This window comes from Ovis aries, chromosome 10 (assembly GCF_016772045.2).
Source record: "Ovis aries strain OAR_USU_Benz2616 breed Rambouillet chromosome 10, ARS-UI_Ramb_v3.0, whole genome shotgun sequence".
Classification (NCBI taxonomy): Eukaryota; Metazoa; Chordata; class Mammalia; order Artiodactyla; family Bovidae; genus Ovis; species Ovis aries.
Window position 1 is genome coordinate 14,373,960 of NC_056063.1, and position 20,483 is coordinate 14,394,442.

General features: G+C 48.4%; 1 protein-coding gene across 6 annotated transcripts in view; it reads right to left on the bottom strand.

The window, feature by feature from the left end:
• The window catches only part of ENOX1 (ecto-NOX disulfide-thiol exchanger 1), a 658,121-nt gene extending 638,132 nt beyond the window's left edge, over window positions 1-19,989 (bottom strand). For all 6 annotated transcript variants that reach the window (XM_027973532.3, XM_060394299.1, XM_042254658.2 and 3 more), the window contains exon 1: window positions 19,794-19,989. The gene's annotated coding sequence lies outside the window, so the exon portion shown is untranslated. The remainder of the gene's footprint in view (window positions 1-19,793) is intronic.
• Window positions 19,990-20,483: the final 494 nt, after the last annotated feature.

Consider the following 20,483-nt stretch of genomic DNA (forward strand, 5'->3'; position numbering starts at 1 on the left):
GATGAAAAGCCTGTCCCAGCTGCAAGTGATCATAAGCGACTTGATCATCAGCTGCCCGCTACAGCTGTATCCACCGCTCAGCTCACCCAAAGAGATTCGTGCTCTCGTGGTGCCAAAATAAATGTCTCTCGTCAAAAAAAAAAAAAATCGCCCATTTGAAAATAACTCTCTAATCTGCATCCTTTCAATAGAACTGAAGTGCACTTCACCAACACAGAGGACGGGCATCTTGAATTAGCAGAGAACTATTTTTAACACATGAAGGATAAGATATGAAATTAGTTTCACGGGGAATGAGAACCTCGGAGATTATTTACTTTGCCTTAATTACTTTGACTCACCATTAATTTAGCTTTCCTAGGGTACTCAATATTTCACGCTAAGATTTGGAGACCAAAGAGATGGGAGCACAAGTCTGGAGCTCCGGGGTAGCATCTTCTCTGCGGAGGCGCGGATGGTCGAAGCCCAGTCACAGTGTGTGCCGCTCGAGGACACGTTCAGGGGCCCGTTTCTGTTGTTTTTCCACCCCCGGACCAGAAGCTGTGCCCTGAAGGATGCACAGAGCCAAACTTTATTCAGCTTCTGTTCAACTCCTTGGCCAATAACATCACTAGTGCTCATAGCTACTGAGGCGACTGCCAAATAGGGCAAGCCGTGACTGCCTGGAGCCTAGGGGAGGCGAGCTGGGGCTGCACGCCTCAAGAAGTTGTTAATGATCGGTGCAGCTGGGCGATGCAATGATTCCCAGGAAAGGAGACAGAGGAGCCAGCCTAGCAGACAGTCCACGACGGCTGCATGAGAACATCTGTGGGTCAGCAGGCGCTCAGCTCCAAGCAAAGCACTCACGATGCGCGGGGGCTGCTGTGTGCAGCTGGGCACTGACTCAAGTCCTGCAACGCACCCCCAGGCCCAGAACAGCCTGCCTGCCGGCAGACGCCAGGGACAAGGGCTGCGCCCGGCAGTGGACAGCAACGCACAGGTTCCCGGATGCAAGAGGGGACTTGCTGGGATCACTCAACCTGCTGGTGCTTCCCCCATCCTCCTGCTCCACATGGCCTTCAGCAGTGGGGGGCTTGGGAGGGGGTGCAGTGGGCAGAGACCCTGAGACCCACGATCTTTCTGAGAGGCATGATCGAAAGGACTCTCCCTTACTCTCAAGGTCAGAAGAACTGACCCTGTGTTACATAATCCCATTCCTGAGAGCTTAAGCCATTCTTTTTCTCCACCAGGCACGCTACACCCTGACATTCTCTTTTCCCCTATAAAGGTATTTTTCACTCCGACACAGTTGTGCTTTATTTGGAAGTTGCCCTTTTGCTTCTTTCTCTTGATGAGGATACTGTTTGACTCCAACGAGCTGTAGCCTTCGAGCATGCTGAACCCACATCAACAACGGAGCAGCGAGGTTCACACGTCTCCAGAACTCTGCACCTTCTCTATTGGCGATAAAATAGCTGTCATGGAAATATGCTTCCACGATAAACATTTCTAATTTAACAATAATAATTTATATTTCTGTAGCACATGCATAGCTTTGAAACATGCTCACATGTATTATGAAAGAGAAAGTGTGAAAGTGTTAGTCGCTCAACTGTGTCCTGACTCTTTGTAACCCAAGAGACTGTAGCCCACCAGGCGCCTCTGTCCATGGGATTCTCCAGGCAAGAATACTGGAGTGGGGTGCCACTGCCTTCCCTCCTGACCCAGGGTTCGAACCCGGGGCTCCTGCACTACAGGCAGATTCTTTACCATCTGAGCCACCAGGGATGGCCATGCTTCATCTTTGCTACTTTTTCCCACCCTGCCCCTTTCCCCAAGGCTCCTGCTCATGAAACTGCCACCGTGCAGTCATGTCCCACAGGGAACTCTGTCCTCTTTGTCACTGCCGATGCAACACCACTGTGGATGTCACTGCAGCTTTCTGGGTCACACACCTCATTTGTGCCATTCGCACTTGCAGTCCCTTTTATCATTTACAACTCTCCGGTGACTCTCCTCGCTGCCGTATCTTAATTTTAATACCAGACATTACATTCATTCCTTGGCATCATCAGAGACAACAAAGCACAATGCCATTAATCATTTCTACTGGGCAGAAAAGGAGCCTCAAAACGCAGTGTGGTGGAGGACAGGGTTCAAACTTCCCACCTCTTCCTCCAACCGGCTATGACAGTGGACCAGTTGCTCAATCTTCTGGAGCTTTGCTTTCCTCTGGTTACTGACATAAGAAAAGGCTGCCATGAGGATGAAACAGGACGGCATGTCAACTGTGCCTGCAAATAGACAAGAGACGCCAACTGCAGTCCTCCTGCTGGGTCCCCACTCACGCCACTGTCATTCACACGAGCAAAGGTGATCCCGCAAACAGCACCTCTGCGCCCTTGGGTCCCCGAAAGCCTCGCCACTCACTTCCTCTAAAGGATGACCAAGGCACATGAGATCCTACCATCCCAAAGATCACTGGTTTCCAAGCTTTTTTCTACAAAATTCAACTGCAACACATTCTGATGTACTGCGGTTGAAATTGCAGGCCACGTGCATGAATGGCCATCCTCTCCTGGCATTTCCAATCCCATCTGGCCTGTCTTCGTATCACCCTGAGACAGGAGTCGACAGCAACAGAGTGAATGCAGAGCACGTGCTGATGGCAATTTGCAGGTGGCCACTCAGGGCACCCACAGAGCCATCCCTGAGCCGCCGCCCACTAAGCTGAGACTTGCAACTGGTAGCATCCGTCCTTTTTGCCTGCCTGGTGAAACATTTTTACACCACAGAAGCTTTGATTAATCTTAAATTCTGTCACATCAAATTTGTCTTGCTCAGAGAAATTGTGACATCTGAAATTCTGCTGTAAATCTGAAGTCTCCACTTAATGATTCAAAAGCTTAAAAAAAAAAAAAAAAATAAGGCTCCCAACAGGCAGTTGAGGGATTTCAACATGTAACTGGCAAAAGGGTGGTTTTAGAGCTTGGAAAGTGGGTGGCTTACAGCTATTAGATGGAAAGTGGACATACTTTTTGAACCAGCAACTTTTCTAGTAAGAATTTACCCCATTGAGGTCACTGCGCAAGTGTAAAATGGTGTACATACAAGCATGCTTAGAGTGGCAATGATTTTTCAATAGAAAAATCAGAAACAACTTAAATGTCTATCAGTAAAGCCTAGAGTAGGGGCTTCCCAGGTGGCTCAGCAGTAAAAATCTGCCTGCCAAGCAGGTGATGTGGGTTCATTCCCTGGGTCAGGAAGATCCCTTGGAGAAGGAAACGGAAACCCACTCCAGTATTCTTCCCTGGAGAATCCCATGGACAGAGGAGCCTGGCGGGCTACAAAGGGTCACAAAAGAGTCAGACATAACTGAGCGACTAAACAACAACAAAGTCTGGAGTAAAGCCTAAGAGACAGCATTCGCTGCCTCCTCAGCAAGCTGTTTCTGGTATTTTCTAGCAGAACTCTGGATGTGTGTGTGCACCGAGATTGGGCCGGATTAGCATGAACTTCCACCCAACTCTGAAGCAATCAGTGCATGCCACTTCCCTGGCAGCTTTACCTATGACGGTTCACGAAGAAGGAAGCCAGGATTTCTTTTTTTTTTTTTTTTTTTTTTGATGATGATGATTTGTTTATTTGATGATTAAGAGCAGCTATCTTTCACTGGACAGTGAATGGGTCCCTACAACTTCAGCTGTTCTGCCACCATAAGGAGCAAGGAAAAAACCAAGTTCTAAAGAAAGAAATCCTAAATCCTGATTAAATCATGCCTGAAGCCCCAGCCCACAGGATTTTTCAGTATGTCCTACTATTTAAGCTAGTTTGCCCTGGGATTTGCATTACTCACAATGAAAAGCATCCAATACAACTATTCAGTCATTAAAAAGATAAGATATATTTGTTGACATGGAAGGCTGCCCAGCACACGTCAGTAGAACAACATAGTAGATTACAGAATAGCATGCACAGCAAAATCCCTTTTATTTAGAATTTCATCTGTATATCGTGTATACATATATATGTACATGTGCAGATACATACATATATATATAGAGAGAGACAGAGACACAGAGATATGCCTGGCAAAACTTTACTAGAATGTCAGCAATGGTTAGCTCCAGTATTTCTGAAGAATTTAACCTTCCTCTTTGTATTCTTCTAAAGTGTTTGTTCTCATATAACAACACGTATTTGGAGAGGGCACAGAAAAATCAAGCTTTAATAAAAGTTATTTACTGATTCTGTATATCTTGAGTGTAAAATAAGTGGACAGTTTTGCCTCCTATCCCTCACAAAACCCAAGTGTTTCAAGATTAAAAAAAAAAAAATGAAGATGCTAGCCAGACATTCAAAATCTTATTTCTTTATAAAATTCCATGATGAAGCAGTGAAACTACTTTAAGATCTGAGTTTGTACATTGCTGAAAAAGAAACACAGCCCGAGGTGCCTAAGCGTCTTTCTAGGAGAGCGGAAATAATATTAATCAAAATGAAACATCTTCCTAAAGAAGCTGAGCACCTCATTTTCCCAAAAGGGAAAGTGGGAGTGGGGGAGGGCTGGAGGGGCAGAGAGAGGGTAACACACAGCTGCTTCCAGAAAGAGGGTAACACACAGGCGCCAGTAAGCAGGAAAAGGGCACAGGGCCGGCTGCTGCGGGATGCTGCCATGCTGGGGTGCAGAGAGCTTAACCCCTTGGCTGCTGATGGACAGCTGCACCCTCTTCTCATGGGGGCAGTCCCCCAGTAAACCTAACCCCACTACCCAGCAGCGAGGACTGTGACAGTCCCTTCAAGCTCTCCAAAGGTAATCACTTCAAGCAGACTAGAAAGCTAGATGCTCTCTCTCCATGAGCTATTTCGGTTCTAAAGATATAATTCAACCAAACGTATTCTCTAAACTGTTGGAAGGAAGAGGATTATTTGAAAGATCCAAACACCATTAGGACAGAATCATCTGAGTGGCTTAGACTTGGAGGGAAATTCTGTCTGTAAGAGGAAGCACTGTGTTAGAAAAACGTACCAAAGGCAAGTGGAGAATAGAAGTCAAAGACAAAAATCTCCATCTCTTTGTTGCTGATCTTTACTACAGCTTGTAGGATTTTCCGACTATGAAGTCTCAAAAACTCTGGCTCTAAAGTCAGTTAATTTGAGGAAATCTCTCTTTAAAGTTGTAAGAATCTTGTAGCTAGACAGTAACTCCAAAAATCCCAGGATGGTTTTCTTTACAAGTTAATTTCCTGCAGTTACTGGCTTTTTTTTTTTTTTTTTTAACAATAAATTGGGCTTCCAGGTGGCTCAGTGGTAAAGAATCTGCCTGCCAAGCAGGAGATGCTGGTTCGATCCCAAGGTTGGGAAGATCCTCTGGAGAAGGGAATGGCAACTCATTCCAGTATTCTTGCCAGGAGAATCCCACAGACACAAGAGCCTGACGGGCTACAGCCCATGGGGTCACAAAAGAGTCAAATAGGATTTAGCCACTAAACAACACAGTAAATTACTACACAGTACCTACATTGTATTTCATGATAATGCCATTGTTCACAAGTCAGTAACCATTAATTCTGATACTCCTCAAGGGAAAAGAATCAAAAACAAACACCACCCATAAAATTGTCTACATTACACATCCCAGTCTGCCTAAGGGATCAAGTCAAAGATACATCTCGGAAAAGCCTCTCTCCAACTCAAAGTCACAAGCATGCGCTGGGCAATCCGTTTGTCTATCCTGTGTCTCGTTCTGATTCATCCCTCTTGGATGGACTGCTGGCGACTTTCAACCTGAAAGGGCATCGGCATGAGAAGACAGTTAAGTGGTTCTCAAACCGCAGTTCCGGTAAGAATCCCTTTAGGGAACCCGCCTCATTCCTTCTGCTTCGGTATCTTGGGGTGGGCTTAAGAAGCTGTACCTCCAACAAGCATCCTCCACACGTCTCAACGGGGTACGGATCACCCTTCGGGAAACAGTGACGTAGGCTATTGCAAGGTGACCGAGCCACTCACAGATCATCGCACGTGATGGTCCGATGCTCGCGTGGCTCACCCCACCCTTCTCCACATCTCCGGTGACTGCTCTGGCCCCCCTGGTCCAGGAAGCCACTGCCCCCACCTCTTCCTGGAGTCGACTCTAATTTCCCTGTTGCTTGTCTTGCTTCCACTCTTGCCCTCTCTAATGCCATCTCCAAAAGCTTGCCAGAAAGATGCTACGCAATAAAATCGCACCACGTGACTCCCTAAAACCACGTGACTGCTGCGCGGGTTGCGGGTTTCCACTCCGGATGATGAACATGTTTTAGGACGGGTGGCAACTGCATAACGCTGTGAACATCCAAAACACCGATTTGTTCACTTTAAAATGGTTCAGCTTATGTTGCATAAATTTCACCCCAATTAAAAAAAAAAAGAAAAACAAAGCAAAAACCTTTTCAGTGATGCCCCAGGGTGTTTGGGCTAAAATCCAAAGTCCTCAGCTTGGCCTGGCAGGTCCTGCGCCGCCAGACCCCAGCCTACCCTCAGCAGCCTCAGGCCAGCCACGGTCACCCTCACTCTGCCCTGGAGCCACACTGCCTCTTCCAGGGACCCCCGCTCACTCACGGGTCCCTCCCCACCACCGCGCCCCAGCACAACCCCAACCAATCTCCAGGTCTTGACTGACCCTCCCACACAGGCCTTCCCCAACCACCCTCACGGTATCTTTTCAGAGAAGCCTGGTCTTTTCCAAGAACTTCTCATAAGCTTCGGTTACATCATGCTTTTTGTCTTACTTGATATCCCTTCCAGTAAACTATGGACTCCCCGGAGGACAGGACCGGGACTTTTTGTCCACTCCTGTGTTCCCAGCACCCAGTGGGAACCTGGCAACCATAAAATCATTTGGCACAAAGGTTGTGTCGCATGCCTTCCTCCAAAACCATTAACTCTCTGCTACAAACAGAGTAGAGAGCTGGGTCACGATACGACAGGAGATTTAAAATATACATGTCAACATTATTAATAACTAGATGAGAAACGTCACAAACTTCTTAGGGCCAACTCAGCACAGTACCAAGAACACCCACCTGGCGCAGAAAGCAAGCTCTCCGCCTTCTGCAGCACCTGCTTTGTGTTTCTGGGCAGAGTCGAGTCCCTGATGCTCAAGAAAACTCCACATCCAGACTCTCTCCTTGTGCCACTGCCCATCGCTGAGGAATACGGGAAGACACAGAGACTATCTCTGCAGACAGATACACCTGAACCAGGTGCAAGACCAAGCTTTGGAAGGATGTCAGGAGAACCCGTGGGCTGGCTCTCCCGTGGGTACCAATTTCTTAAAGGAAAATGCAGAGAGCCTGACCTGGGAAGAGAGGATGCTGCACTCAGTCTGTTCTGAGGGATAGTTCTTTGCAAGGGAAATAGAGGAGAAACTCACATAAGAGGAGGCATAATTGGTGTTTTGTTTCTAAACAAATTGTTCTTTGGTGATTATAGGTGTGCAACTGACTTATTCTTTTCAATCTTGTATTTGTATTAACTAGAACCCTAATTTGTAAGTGTGTCTTAATTAACTTCCTTCAAAGCTTCTCCCCATTGAAAACAAGCTTATTTCTTTTCCATTGTCGGCTCACTCAGAGCCTCTAATCCACAGTCCTCGGGCCTAGCTCTTGCCACTTGAGTTCACCGTGGAGAGCAGAGACTAGCAAGTGACCCAGCTCCGAGGAGACCCATCTGTGCAAAACTCTGCACGAGCCCTGTTCCCCCGACAAGGGCAGAAGAACATCAGGATTGGGCACATTTACTACCCATGTCATCAGCTATTTCTCAATACTTAAACTCTCCTTTAGCCAAAGCTCTTGACTTCCCTAAGCCCCAGTCCTTAGACCTGGTGGTGATTTGCATGACTGGGAATTAGGGTATCTCCCTGTATGCCGCGGGCTTCCCGTGTGGCTCAGTAGTAAAGAATCCACCTGCTGACACAAGAGACGCAGGAGAGGCAGTCCGATCCTCGGGTCAGGAAGTTCCCTTGCAGAAGGGAATGGCAACTCACTCCAGTCAGGTCTTGCCTGGAGAATCCCATGGACAGAGGAGCCTGAGGGCTACAGTCCACGGGGTCGCCAAGAGTCAGACAGCTGGGCACAGACAAGGCTGAGCACTTATGTGCTGCAACGCCAAAAGGTTCTGCTCCTGGTACGTGAGGATGGGGCACCTACAACTGGGCTGTGTGTGCAAGCTCTTGGACCTCTTGGTCGAAGACGACTCAAAGGCTTTCTCCTCGCTCCAATTCCCAGCTCTCTGTGCTCAACTGGGGACCCCCTGGAGAAGGGACAGAGTTGGCCCCTGTGGCCAACTACGGGTCCCTTATGGAAGCAACCAACAAGACTTGCCCTCCAGCAGGGGAGGGGCCTGGGCACAGTCCTTACGGCAGAGCACGAGACGACCGTGCCAGCTGGCCGCCAGCGTGGCTTCCTCTGATGCAGCTCCTAAGTTAGCTTTATACTGGAAGATGCCACCTGAGTCCTACCTCCTTTTTCCCAAAACATCCTTATTAACGTTCTTACCGATGGTTTATTACAAAACCACATACACTTCTACAGGAGATGAGGGGGTGAGGAGCCTGGTAACACATTCTGAAAGCACCTCAGTGCGGGAAGGTGAAGTGCCTGCAAACCCGGGGTTGTTGTTTAGTCGCTAAATCATGTCCAACTCTTAGTGACCCCATGGACTGTAGCCCGCCAGGCTCCTCTGTCCATGGGATTCTCCAGGCAAGAGTACTGGAGTGGGTTGCCATTTCCTTCTCCAGCGGATCTTCCTGACCCGGGGATAGAACCTGAGTTTCCTGCACTGCAGGCAGACTCTTTACCACTGAGCCACCAGGGAAGTCCAGCAGAGGTGCAGCTGTAAACCGAAGCACATTCAGGAGGGAGTCGTGAGACCAACACACTAACATAGGCTGTAAGGATATTACACACAGGAGATGAAGCCAGCCAGAAAAACCACTTGCAGAAAATAAGGCAGGGATGGTTAGACAAAGAGAAGCTCAAGGACAGATTACAAGGACATCAGGGGAGGTTGCCAAAATGCAGAATATATTTGACAAAGAGAAATTAGCACTTCGGAAACCAGAGCCTAGGAGAAGATGAATAGTCACTAAAAGGAAGGAGACTCCTAGTGGGAGGCGGTGACATTAAAAATGCAGGTACTTTCTGCCAGGACTGGAGCTGGCCAGATTCTTGCGGTGGAAGAAGCCAGCATGTCACAAAGAGGAAAATCTCATCAGATGTTTATCGTTCCCACGCTTTGAGGACCTGGGGACTGTCTAACTAAGGAAACAGAAATCTCTACAAGTATATTTCACAGAGGAAATGTATAAGCCAGAATCGGTGACTCGGGTGATGGGAGGAGCAGAAAGCCTACACCAGGATAGTTAGATAACCCAGAGATAAGCTCAAAGCAGGAAGCTGCCGCCTCCCCTGGGCTGACAGGGGACAACAGACAATAGGAGGAGGTAGGGCTGCAGGCGTCCAAGGTCACTTGTGAGCCGCTGGAACCACAGAAGGTCCGTCAGGCATGAGTGGTGCTACCGGGGAGGGACTCCCACTGCCAGGGATGCCCCAGGAAGCTGGAGGGAAAGAAAAAAAATAACCTCCCTGGCTGGGCCCTTCTCCCTGCTGCCTCCTACGTGCCTCCTGAGGGCGGAGAATAGCAAAAGCAAGCAAACTCAGAAATTTGGGAGAGCAGCCTGCAGGGGTGAGCCCCCAGGACCCAGAGGGGAGGGGGACCAGGAGGGGCCGCGCACTGTAACAGACAAGCTTCTCTCCCAACAGGCGCACTTCTAAAAGAGTCACTTACTGGGGCCTCCCTGGTGGCGCTGGGTAGAGAATCCGTCTGCCAGCGCAGGAGACACGGGTTCGAACTCTGCAACCACTGAAGCCCGCGCCCTAGAGCCCGTGGTCCGCAGCCAAAGGAGCCCCTGCAAGGAGAAGCCCAAGCACCGCAAGGAGAGAGCAGAGCCAGCTCGCCGCGACCAGAGAAAGGCCGGCGCAGCGACAATGACCGAGCGCGAGCCAAAAATAAATTAAAAAATAAACATATTGAAAAAAAAAAGGTTTGCTTCCTGCCACATAATGGTCACATAGGAATAAATTAAGTGGACGTTGCGCCTGCAGAATGGCCTACTGACCTTCCTGCCACGTGCAGCGGGCCCTGACCTGGTCTGCACAGCCCCTGAGTAGCAACGGGTGGGGAATTTATTCTATACTTTATGCTATAATTTATATAATACCCTTTCTTCAGTTACAATTACTCCAGGACTAGTCTTAACAAGCGCATTTCCCCAAAAAAATCCTAGGGGAAAAAAGGCTCTTTGAAAAAATATAGGTATTGAATAGGAGAAAATATACACGAACATGGCTGAGCGCACACCCCCAAATAAGTCCAAGTGAAACTGGGGGAATCTGACGAAGACTGGCCTGCAGCCATCCAGGCTGGTCATGATGCTGCCCTACAGGTCTGAAAGATGTTACCAGGGGCAGGGAGTGGGGGTGGGGTGGGAAATGTTACCAGACACAGGCTCAGCGACTTCCCCAGCAGTCTTTGGAAGTCTATTGGAAGGCCGCACTTCCAGTAGAGAGAGCTTGCGTTCGATCTCTGGTTGGTGAACTAAGATCCTGCATGCTGTGCAGCCAAAAAAATTAACTATATAACTTGAAAAGTTTCAAACAGATTTACGCATTAAAAAAAAAAAGTACAGAGGTTCTGCGTTACTTCTTACAACTGCACAAGAATCTATAACAATCTCCAAATTAAAAGTTTAATTAAAAAATATCATAAGTATGTGCATGCATGCTAATTCATTTCAGTCGTGTCCGACTCTTTTGAGATCCCATGGACTGTAGCCCGCCGGGCTCCTCTGTCCATGGAATGCTCCAGGCAAGAATACTGGAGTGGGTGCATTCCTTTCTCCAGGGGATCTTCCCCAACCCAGGGATTGAACCTCATCTGTCTCCTGCATCGGCAGACAGGTACTTTACCACTAGCGCCACCTGGGACGCCCAGACATACCTGCAGTTCCTCAGTTTTCAAGCCTTCTTCCTTTCCACCGTGTTTCCCCCGTAAGTGTCTCCAGTTTGAATACTCACAAGCACAGCATCTCTGCTCTCAGGACTCTGATCCACCTGTGCAGCGAGGCTCAGGAAGCTCTGAGCTGGCCCCGTCTGCAGCTCCTCCAAATTCTGTCTATTCTGTGTCATTGGCTCAGGGCTACTTTTGCAGAAATATGGTGTCGCTTACTTGTGTTTGATTCTTCAGCCTTCGCCTTTCTGACTGCAGACGGAGCGGGGACATTAGTATTCACGCACAGGACAATTAGGAGGCCACCTGATCTTAGTACAGATCAGCTAACAAGCCTTAACCTACTCATTTCACCATGAAGGATTCATTTCAAAACTGCTCTTTCTGGAATGCATGCTTTCCTTCCCGCACCCTCTGGTCTCCTGAGAGAGCTGGTGGCCTAAGAACCAGTGGGAGAAGCTGCCTTGGGAGAGCCTGGCACTTTGACAGATCAAGAGGCAAGAGCCAGCCCACCCCAGCCACCACTCATCCACTTAGCTAAAATACAGGCTCTGGGAGAAGCAGGGAAAACAATAGATAGAAGTGCATGCTAGGTCTTCCGGAAACTGATGCTGGATGAAAATCCCTTCTTAGCCAAGAGTATGAGGGTGGGGGGAAAAAAAAATCACTATTCATCACAAAATGGACATCTCTCCAACTCTCCTTCTCTACCACTCCACAAATCCTGCCTGTGAAATATAACTTTCTTCCTTTAATGATCTGGTGGTGAATTATTTATACACTTCAATTTATCTTTCTGTCTTCTTTTATTTATGCCCAGAATTGTACTACTTAACTCTAAGACAGCCTGACCAGGACTGCAGGCAAAGCAGAGGCGACCTGGCCCTTTAGGGGGTCACTGATCTGCAGGGACAGAGCAGGCGGAGCTGTGGGGAGGGGACCGAGATCTCGGTCTAGGGATGCGCTAAGTGAGCCCGTGTCTCAGGCCTCTGCATCATGCTGACTTTTCCAGCCAGCTTTCCATGCAAACTCATCTTGCATCCCGTCCCCTTCTCCAGCCCCCCAGCCACTATCTTCACTATTTGTCTAGGCAGCGCCACCTCGGAGCTGGTCTCCATGCCCCCAACTCTATCAATCCCTCCCCCTCCAATACCTGTTATCAAGAGTAACAATGCCATCATCGTAATTCTTCAGCAGCTCTCTATCACCTGAAGCCAGAGCTCCCAAATCTCCCTACTTAGTGGAACCTGTGTGGCAGTGATTCAGTCATTAAATCATGTCCAACTCTTGCGACCCCATGGACTGTAGCCCGCAAGGCTCCTCTGTCCGTGGGATTTCCCAGGCAAGAATACTGGAGTGGGTTGTCATTGCCTTCTCCAGGGGAATCTTGCCTCCTGGAACAGGAATCAAACCCAAGTCTCCTGCACTGCAGGCGGCCTCTTTACTGCTGAGCCAGCGGGGGCATTACTTTTAAAATAAATAAATCAAGCAGATTCTTCAGTGTCTTTCGTTGGGTTTCTCCTGAAACAGATCTTGAGACAGAGGTCTCTTAAATGCAAGTTATTCATCTGAGAGAGGATCCTGGGAAGGACTAGTTCCTGGGGAGGAAGGCAGCCAAGTAAGCCCAGATCCTGCAGGAGACGGCCACCACGGGCAGCACCGTCAGTCTCACTAGGGGATCCTGGGACATCGTGCAGGACACGGGTCAGTCTCTGCACGGGCTGGGTCAGGAGGCCAGGGCACTGCCTCCCTGCTCTCTTCCATCATCAGCTGAGGTCCACTTCTGGGATCCCTTAGCTTTGCTGTCCCCACAGGTCAGAGAGAAAGCCCTCAGGTGGAGAACAGTAGATGCTTGTAGAAGAATTCTGCAGAAGTGTACAGGAGCGGTGAGTGTCTGGGCGTATGAATGCGTCTACCTGACCTGGCCGTGTCCCTGAAGATTCTGATTCGGGAGGCTGGGGGGTGGGACCCAGGAATCAGCACTGTGGCAAGCCCTGAGTGGGACTCTTTTGCACAGGCAGACTGTGAAACACTGACCCGTATCATGACGTGCAAAGCCGTCAGTGGCAGCTCCCAGCAGTCACCTGCAAACCACACGGAACTTGTGCCCTTTTCACAAGTCTTCCCTTTAGGCAGCACACTCTTCTACAAGCAGGAAATGTGCTTTAAGAATGTCCATGATCCCCAGAGCCAAATACCAGTTATACAGTAAATGCTCAATAACTGTGTGTTAATGAAACCATCCTGAAAAGAAACAGTATGGTACTAGGTACCTCTGTTCCCTGGACAAAACTATCTGCCAAATCTCTCAAAATAGTAGTAAAACGAAAAAAAAAAAAAAAATACCTATTGAGCACCTAATCTGTGCAAGACACTCAGGAGCTCCTCCTGAGATGCTCCATAACTGCTGATCCACGTACACCTTAAAAGAGACTTGCTGCTATAACACAAAACGGTGAATTAATCCCTACAAGGGAGACAAAAGACCGAGGTCGTGGTGGGAAGGTGAAGGATGCTTTCCGAGGAACCGGAAGCCTTTCGGGCTTGACCCTACCTGGTGATTCTGCCGGGGTTGTCCCCAGAAACACAGTCACCTCCACCAACTTCACAGAGATGGAGCGGGATGAAGAGGAAAATCGTATTTCAACAGCAGGTGCTGATGTCTCAGGATGAAGGCTTCTTCCAATGACCACAAATTCGGTACCTGGGGCCTCAATGGGAACTCCGGGCTCCACCCTCAGAGGCACAACAGTTTCTGCGATTTTCAAGGAGCTCTCTCACAAACGAGACCAAAGCAGAGGCCTGGGCACTCAGAGTCACTACATACCTCATCGGTGGCTTTTCTCCCCCGGTCTGGGATGTTAAACCACAGCACACTGGCCACGCTCCAGTCTGGATAAGCAGGCTGGGGCTAGCAGGCTTCCCCCTCCAGCTCCAGCTAAATAAAGTATTCCTTCAGACCAGCTGCCCTAACCTTTGTTATGCTGCTGTGGGCTGTTAAAGAGCTCTTCTGTACTTAGGATGGCTGTATTTGCGAAAAATCAACACCCCTGGTAGAACTTTCTACACCGACAAGAAGTACATTCCAAAATATCACTGGCTACGTCAGTCCTTTTGATATGCTTTTATACAGGGCTGGAAACAATTAGAAAAGTATTTCTTCTCCATTTGCCCAGCTTTTGCTATTCATGAAGATACAGACCGAAATATTTGCAACATCACAAAAAGGAGGCGGCAGGTGCATACTTCACAAAACACACTGAGAGTCTGCTGCAAGCCAAGCGCTGCTGCAGGTGCCAGGTGCTGTGGGAAGGGTCACAGGTTATGTGGTCAGCACAAATTTGACATTTTTCCAAGGGGAATAATTCAATTTAATTCTTCCTCTTCTGCTGCATTTCTGAAAATCTGAATCCATCGACTTTGCTTAAAATCGATCATACACAGGTAGCCCCATCAAATACTATTTCTGTCCACCCTTAAAATTAGAACCACCAAAAGAAGAATACATAAGACCTTAAATTCAGTGTGTATGTGGGTGTGTGTAGAAGTGTATATGTGTCAAAGAATGAGAAAATATGCTTTCTTGGCCAGCCTGTAGGGCAGCAAATGGGATGCTGCTTAGATAAATATTTATTTGTTTGCTTGTTTTTAGCAATCATCCTATTTGTGTGGGCGAGAGTTTACAGCTTATAATAGCAGAAGCTGACATAAGGAAGTGGAAAACGTAAATATCTCTTGCTTAAAGATTCTCTTTACTGTATGAAAAAAAAAAAAACAAATCATGCCCTTTGGCATTCTATTGTTAGGATAAAAACAACAAAAAGGAAAAAAAAAGCCAACACATATGTAGGCATACACACACATTATCTTGAACATGAAGACAGAAGAAGGAAGTTAATTAAATTTCAAGATTCCAGTGGAATAAATTAAATGTATGAACTACAGAATATTTAACATCATGCCACAAAAAGAGAGTTCTGATTTTTCTTTTAATAATAATAACTTTAAAATTTAGATTATTCCCAGAAGACCCAAAGCAAGTGCTTGTCCTGAACTACAGACTATGAAAAATAACTTTAAAAATCAGTGAAGTTCACTTGTAATCTGCAAAATTATTCTGCTTGGAAATCCTTCTAGCTAGAACAAGTTAACAGCAGGCTTCTAACACTAGGTGAAACTTGCTGTAAATCAATTTATTCCCCCCGACAAATCTGCTAAAGTGCATGCTTTTCTGGTGAAAATAATTCTTCAATGATACTTAATACTGTCACTACGCTGCTTCTCCAACCAGTCCAATCCAAGTTTCTCTTCCAGTTAAGGTGTATTAAAGTTAAATACCTACCTTTGTCATAAATAATAAACGACAGAACACAGATTCTTCAAAGTATTTATGGCAGAAGGAAACTCGAAATGTATCGCCCATGCAACCCATTTCCTAAGCTTAAAAAGAGGGCTTAATAAAGCACATGTGATTCAAGTCCACCATCCAATACTCCATTCATTAGCATCTCAGGGTTCAGAAACAATGTATGCCACTGTCATCTCTCGCAGATAGATGACTGTCGTCCACAAGCAGGCTTCAGGTGACACCTTTGGCAAAACAGTTTTGAAAAGGACCAACAGTAGGATGATGCAGCAACATAGTCTGTCCTGTATACTTTTTTTAAAATTTTTATTCTATACTGAAGCACAGCTGATTAACAATGTTGTATTAGAGTCAGGTGTACAGCAAAGTGACTCAGTTATACATATACATGCATCTATTCTTTCTCAAATCATTTTCCCATTTAGGTTATTACAGAATATCGAGCAGCATTCCCTGTGCTACACAGTAGGTCCTTGTTGGCTAACTGTTTTAAATATAGCATGTGTACCTGTCAATCCCAATCCCCAATCTTGCCTCTCACCAACTCATCCCCCAGGTAACCATAAACTCAGTTCTCTAAGTCTGTGAGTCTGTGTCTGTTTCATAAATAAGTTCATTTGTTATTTATTTATTTATTTATTTTGGAGCCCCGATCATTAGACCAACAATATGTCTGTCCTTTGCAGACAGAAGACCACAACAAGCGATTAATTAGCTGTAATGGTAAAACTCTTACAGGTATACCCGCTGACCAACACAATCCTCAATCTCATCCCCATTTTAAATTCATATAGAGAAAAGGAGAACATTGAAGATAGTCCAAAGATATAAACAATTACCAAAGCAAGGGAAAGGGCATCCCCAGTTTGAGGAAAGAGGTGGGAGTCCCAGGACTTTCTGAGACTGAAGGCTGAACACAGTACACAAGGTATCTAAAACCATAATGAATTTTGACTCTCAAATACCACTGTGTTTTTCTAATGATCTTTATCAGGGTAAAAATCGTGATTACAAATTATGTGTAAATAAAGAACAAAGAAAGAATGATTTGGGGGAGGAAATGGGGTAGGGGGGGGATTTTCAAGTGTGACCCAAGGCAAGACCTCCTGGAGAGGGCTCCATCACCAGGTCTGAGTCACAACACCTCCCTGGGCCTCAGTGTCCCTTAAAACTAAAGGCTTAGGCCAGAGCATCCGTCTCTAACTCCCTCCTGGCAGTAAAACCCAGTCACCTATTTCGAGAGAACTCAAGTTTTTGCAAAATCCTAAGAGCATCTGAGAGGGGCAGAAAAGGTGTTTATGGTGTTTAATGGCTACAAAGGGGAGAATGAGGAAGGTCTAAACAACCCTCCCAGCCTTGCATTTTTCAGTGTCTACCGGGCTTAAGAGGGAGATCGAAATTAGATGCTTCATTTCATCCCACAATAACAATGTAATTCTGATTATAGTAAAACGTTGAAATGTTCTTTTTGAAAACATCCCCCTCCAAAGGAAACAGCTTCACCTTCCTCAAATGCAACTTGGTAGATCTGTCTCCTTCGGAGGGTTGCAAAGCCCAAGCTACAGTATGAGTGTCAGGATGTGGAAGCAGCTGTCACCGCTTTGTTTTTCATTCACAGTAGGTGGTTGCCAAGCAACAAAATACTATTGTCTGTTTCCATGATCTATTGGCCAATTCTACCGGTGATAATGCTTTCCACAGTTTAAAATAGGGCCACCTTTTGGACAAGAAGAAATGCGAAAAAATTCTAAGAACAATAAACATATATATAAACAAACACACCGAATGTATCCCTAAATTATGTTTATAAATATACAGCTGTGTGCTGATATACATACATACATTTTGCATGTGTATGTATGTGTGTGTGTGACTATTTATTATACATTCTCCTCCTCCCTACCTCCAAACTCATCTACACTGAATAGGCCAAAAACTAGATCTAAATCCCAAAGGGCAAATTAAAGCATGACCTGGAGATACGAAAATACAGTCAATTATTTTCTCAACAATAGCAATAACTTCCAACTTGCCAGATGTATCAAATTCTGTCCCCTGAATACAAAGTTCTCTAGTCAGGAAAGCAATTCTACTGATATAAAAATAATAAATGGAATGCCTTTACTATCTACTTTGGAATCACTGATCATTTGTTGTTTTACTTCATGTCATCATCTGCTACCCCTGTGTACAAAGATAATAATTCAAATGGGAAAATTCTGTTTTTCGTTACACCCAAGAATATTAACATATATTTACTTTTAAAATAATTGAATTGTTCTCTCTGGAATAGCCTCATGTGATTCCCCACTTTGTTCTGACATTGGTCGCTCGGGAATAGCAGACATGCTATGTTACTCTTGCATATTTCACTAGCTTACAAATAAACTAACGCAGTGTACTCAATATAAAGTTGTCAACATTCGCTTGCATCAGTTGCTGTTTGTTTTCCATTGACAAGGCTTCTAAAGATAAGAATTACAATATTCTTAGATGTACAGACACAACATCAAAACAGCCTGAAGGAATTAAAGCTGGAAACTGCTAGAGGCAATCATGCTTTGAAATGAAGAGAAATCAGTATCACTTATGCACACGCATATATTTCTGCAAAGACCCTAAATAATGACAGAACAGTCTTTGCATTTTATGCAACGCTCATCCATCTTCCTTCACAATATTTCCAAACCACTTTAACTATTTAGTTCATTCCTCTAAACAAGCCTTTGAAATTCACCTTTTGAAATTCACCACCACTTGTAAATCTACACGTTGTAAGAAACTGGTAATAAGCAAAACTCATTACGTGGATTGACGTTATTACTATAAAATCTGCTATCAAAAGGGCAACTTTAGCAAAACAGAAACAGAGTGTGTTAAATAATTAACTGAATACTGGTCAAATGATCACTTTTCCGGACAGAGCCATCCTCAGCAGACCGCTCCTGGGAGGGAGCGCCCAATCCAGGTTTCTCCTTCAGGTCTCACCCCATACATGACCCACTTCCTTCTCCCGCAGTTTCTCAAGCTTGTTCACCTGTATCCCAACCTCACTAAGAAACATGCTCTCCCCACTTTCTCCACCCTTTTCGTATTCCTTAGACACTCATTACTTTCTGCAAACCACCGGACTCAAACCTGCAGTTTGCCACGAACCTCCCCATAAACACTTGTCTTCCTGATTCTTTTAGATCTGCTGTAAAAATCTCCACTACCGAACAAATACAATATTAATAAAAGAAAGGCTACAAGCCAGTTGATTTTGTAATGTCATAGCAGCAAAATGTTGGGGAAAAAAAAGACAGAAAAGGAGACATGCAGGCGTGTACTTGGAGGAAGGCGGGTGGGAGTGTAGCTCTGCACAGTGGGTCGCGGGGACTCAAGGGGCCTCGCTTCCCCTACCTGTCGACCCCACTTCCCCCATGTGCGCACCGCCGCTGACAACCACAACACTCCGGGACCACCCCCTCCGGAAAGGGGGCGGGGTTACGCCTTCGGCCAATCAGAACCCGCAAGCCCCGGGTGTCCAACCTATGGGGTGGCCCTGGCCGTGCCGGGGGAGGACGCAGGGTGGTCGGGGAGGGGCCGCGTCCGTGGGAGGCGCGCACGTGTCGGGTCCGGGGAGGCGGCGAGGCGGCGGGCGTCTGGGTCCCGAGGCGTGGGCTCTGCAGCCCAGCAGCCCCCGAGTCCCGCTGCCCAGTGCCTCTTTTGCCTCGGCCCGTTCGAGCAGGACATGCTCCCGCCGAAAAAAAAAAAAAGACCGGTCCACAACGTCTGACTTCCCCCTCGAGTAAGAGGACAGTCACAGATAACAGTAGTACCCGGCTCAGAAAAGACCGGGAGGAAAGTTTCAGGCCCGCACCCGACGGAGTCCTCCAGGGCTGGGAGGAGGAGGACAGAGGCTGGGCGGGAGGGTGACGACCTGGAAAGCAGAGGGCGGCTGGAGGGCTGAGCGGACCGGGGCGCGGTGCTGGGGGACGCTAGCGGCGGGGTGCGCTGTCCAAGGTGCACGGGAGGTGGTGGGCGCGCGGCGGGCGCGGAGCCCAGAGCCAACACTGGCTGGCGACGGCAGGGGAGAGAGCTCGGTACGGCTGTCCGGGGGCGCCAGGCACCGCCCCCCCACCTCACCCCGCCACCCAGGCTTGTAAAAGTGAACCTAGTGGAGCTGAGACAGGAAGGGGAAGGGCGCGGGCGGCTGCGCCGAAGCCCCTCACGCTCCCCTGCACCCCTCCCTCCCGGCCGCACCTCGAGCTCTTTTCCTTTTTCCCCTTCCCCCGCCTCGAGCCCACTCCCCTCCGAGCTTCGATCCCGGTACCGCGGCGGAGGCGGGACCGCGAAACCCCCGCTCCAAGCCCGGACGCCCCAGGGATGCTGCGGGCCCCCCGGAGCTGCTTACCTGGGGCCGCGGCACCAGGGGCGGGAGCGGCGCGGCTCCTCCTCGCCTCCGCGCCCTCCTTCTCCGCTTCTCCCCCGGACTCTGTCCTGGGCGCCGAGCTCTGAGACCGGGCCGGGCTGCAGCCGCCTTCCCCGCCGCCGCCTCGGCCGCCGCTGCCGCAGACAGAGGACGCCCAGTGGCGGCTGGAAGCCCGTGTGAGTAGCGGCGCCGGAGATTCCGCGGCTCCGGGCGCGCGGCCGTGCGCACGCGCGCCGGCGAGTGTGAGTGTGTGTGTGAGTGTGCGCGCGCGCGCCCACGGGGAGGGGGGGAAGAGGCCGAGAGATGCTCGTAGGGACCGAGGCAAAATTCTCCTGCCTCGGGAATCCGTAAGCCGGGGAAGGAGGCTCGAACGCGCGTCTCGCCACGGGGAGGAGCTGCCCGCCCGGCGACGCCGAGGAGGAGGAGGGCTGCCGCGCCGGGCGCGCAGGTTCCGGATCCGAGCGGGGCCGAACCGAGCGGGACGCGCAGCCACGGACGCAGCGGAGGCGGCGCCCGCAGCCCACGGTAGCGCTGCCCGCTCTTGGGAGGGGCCAGGCCGCTCGCTCCCGCCGCCGCCGCCGCCGCCGCCGCCGTCCGGACTTCTCAGCCGGGCGCGGAGGACAGGGATCGAGACCCCCACCGCTGCCACCTCGACCGTGGAGGCGCCCCGGA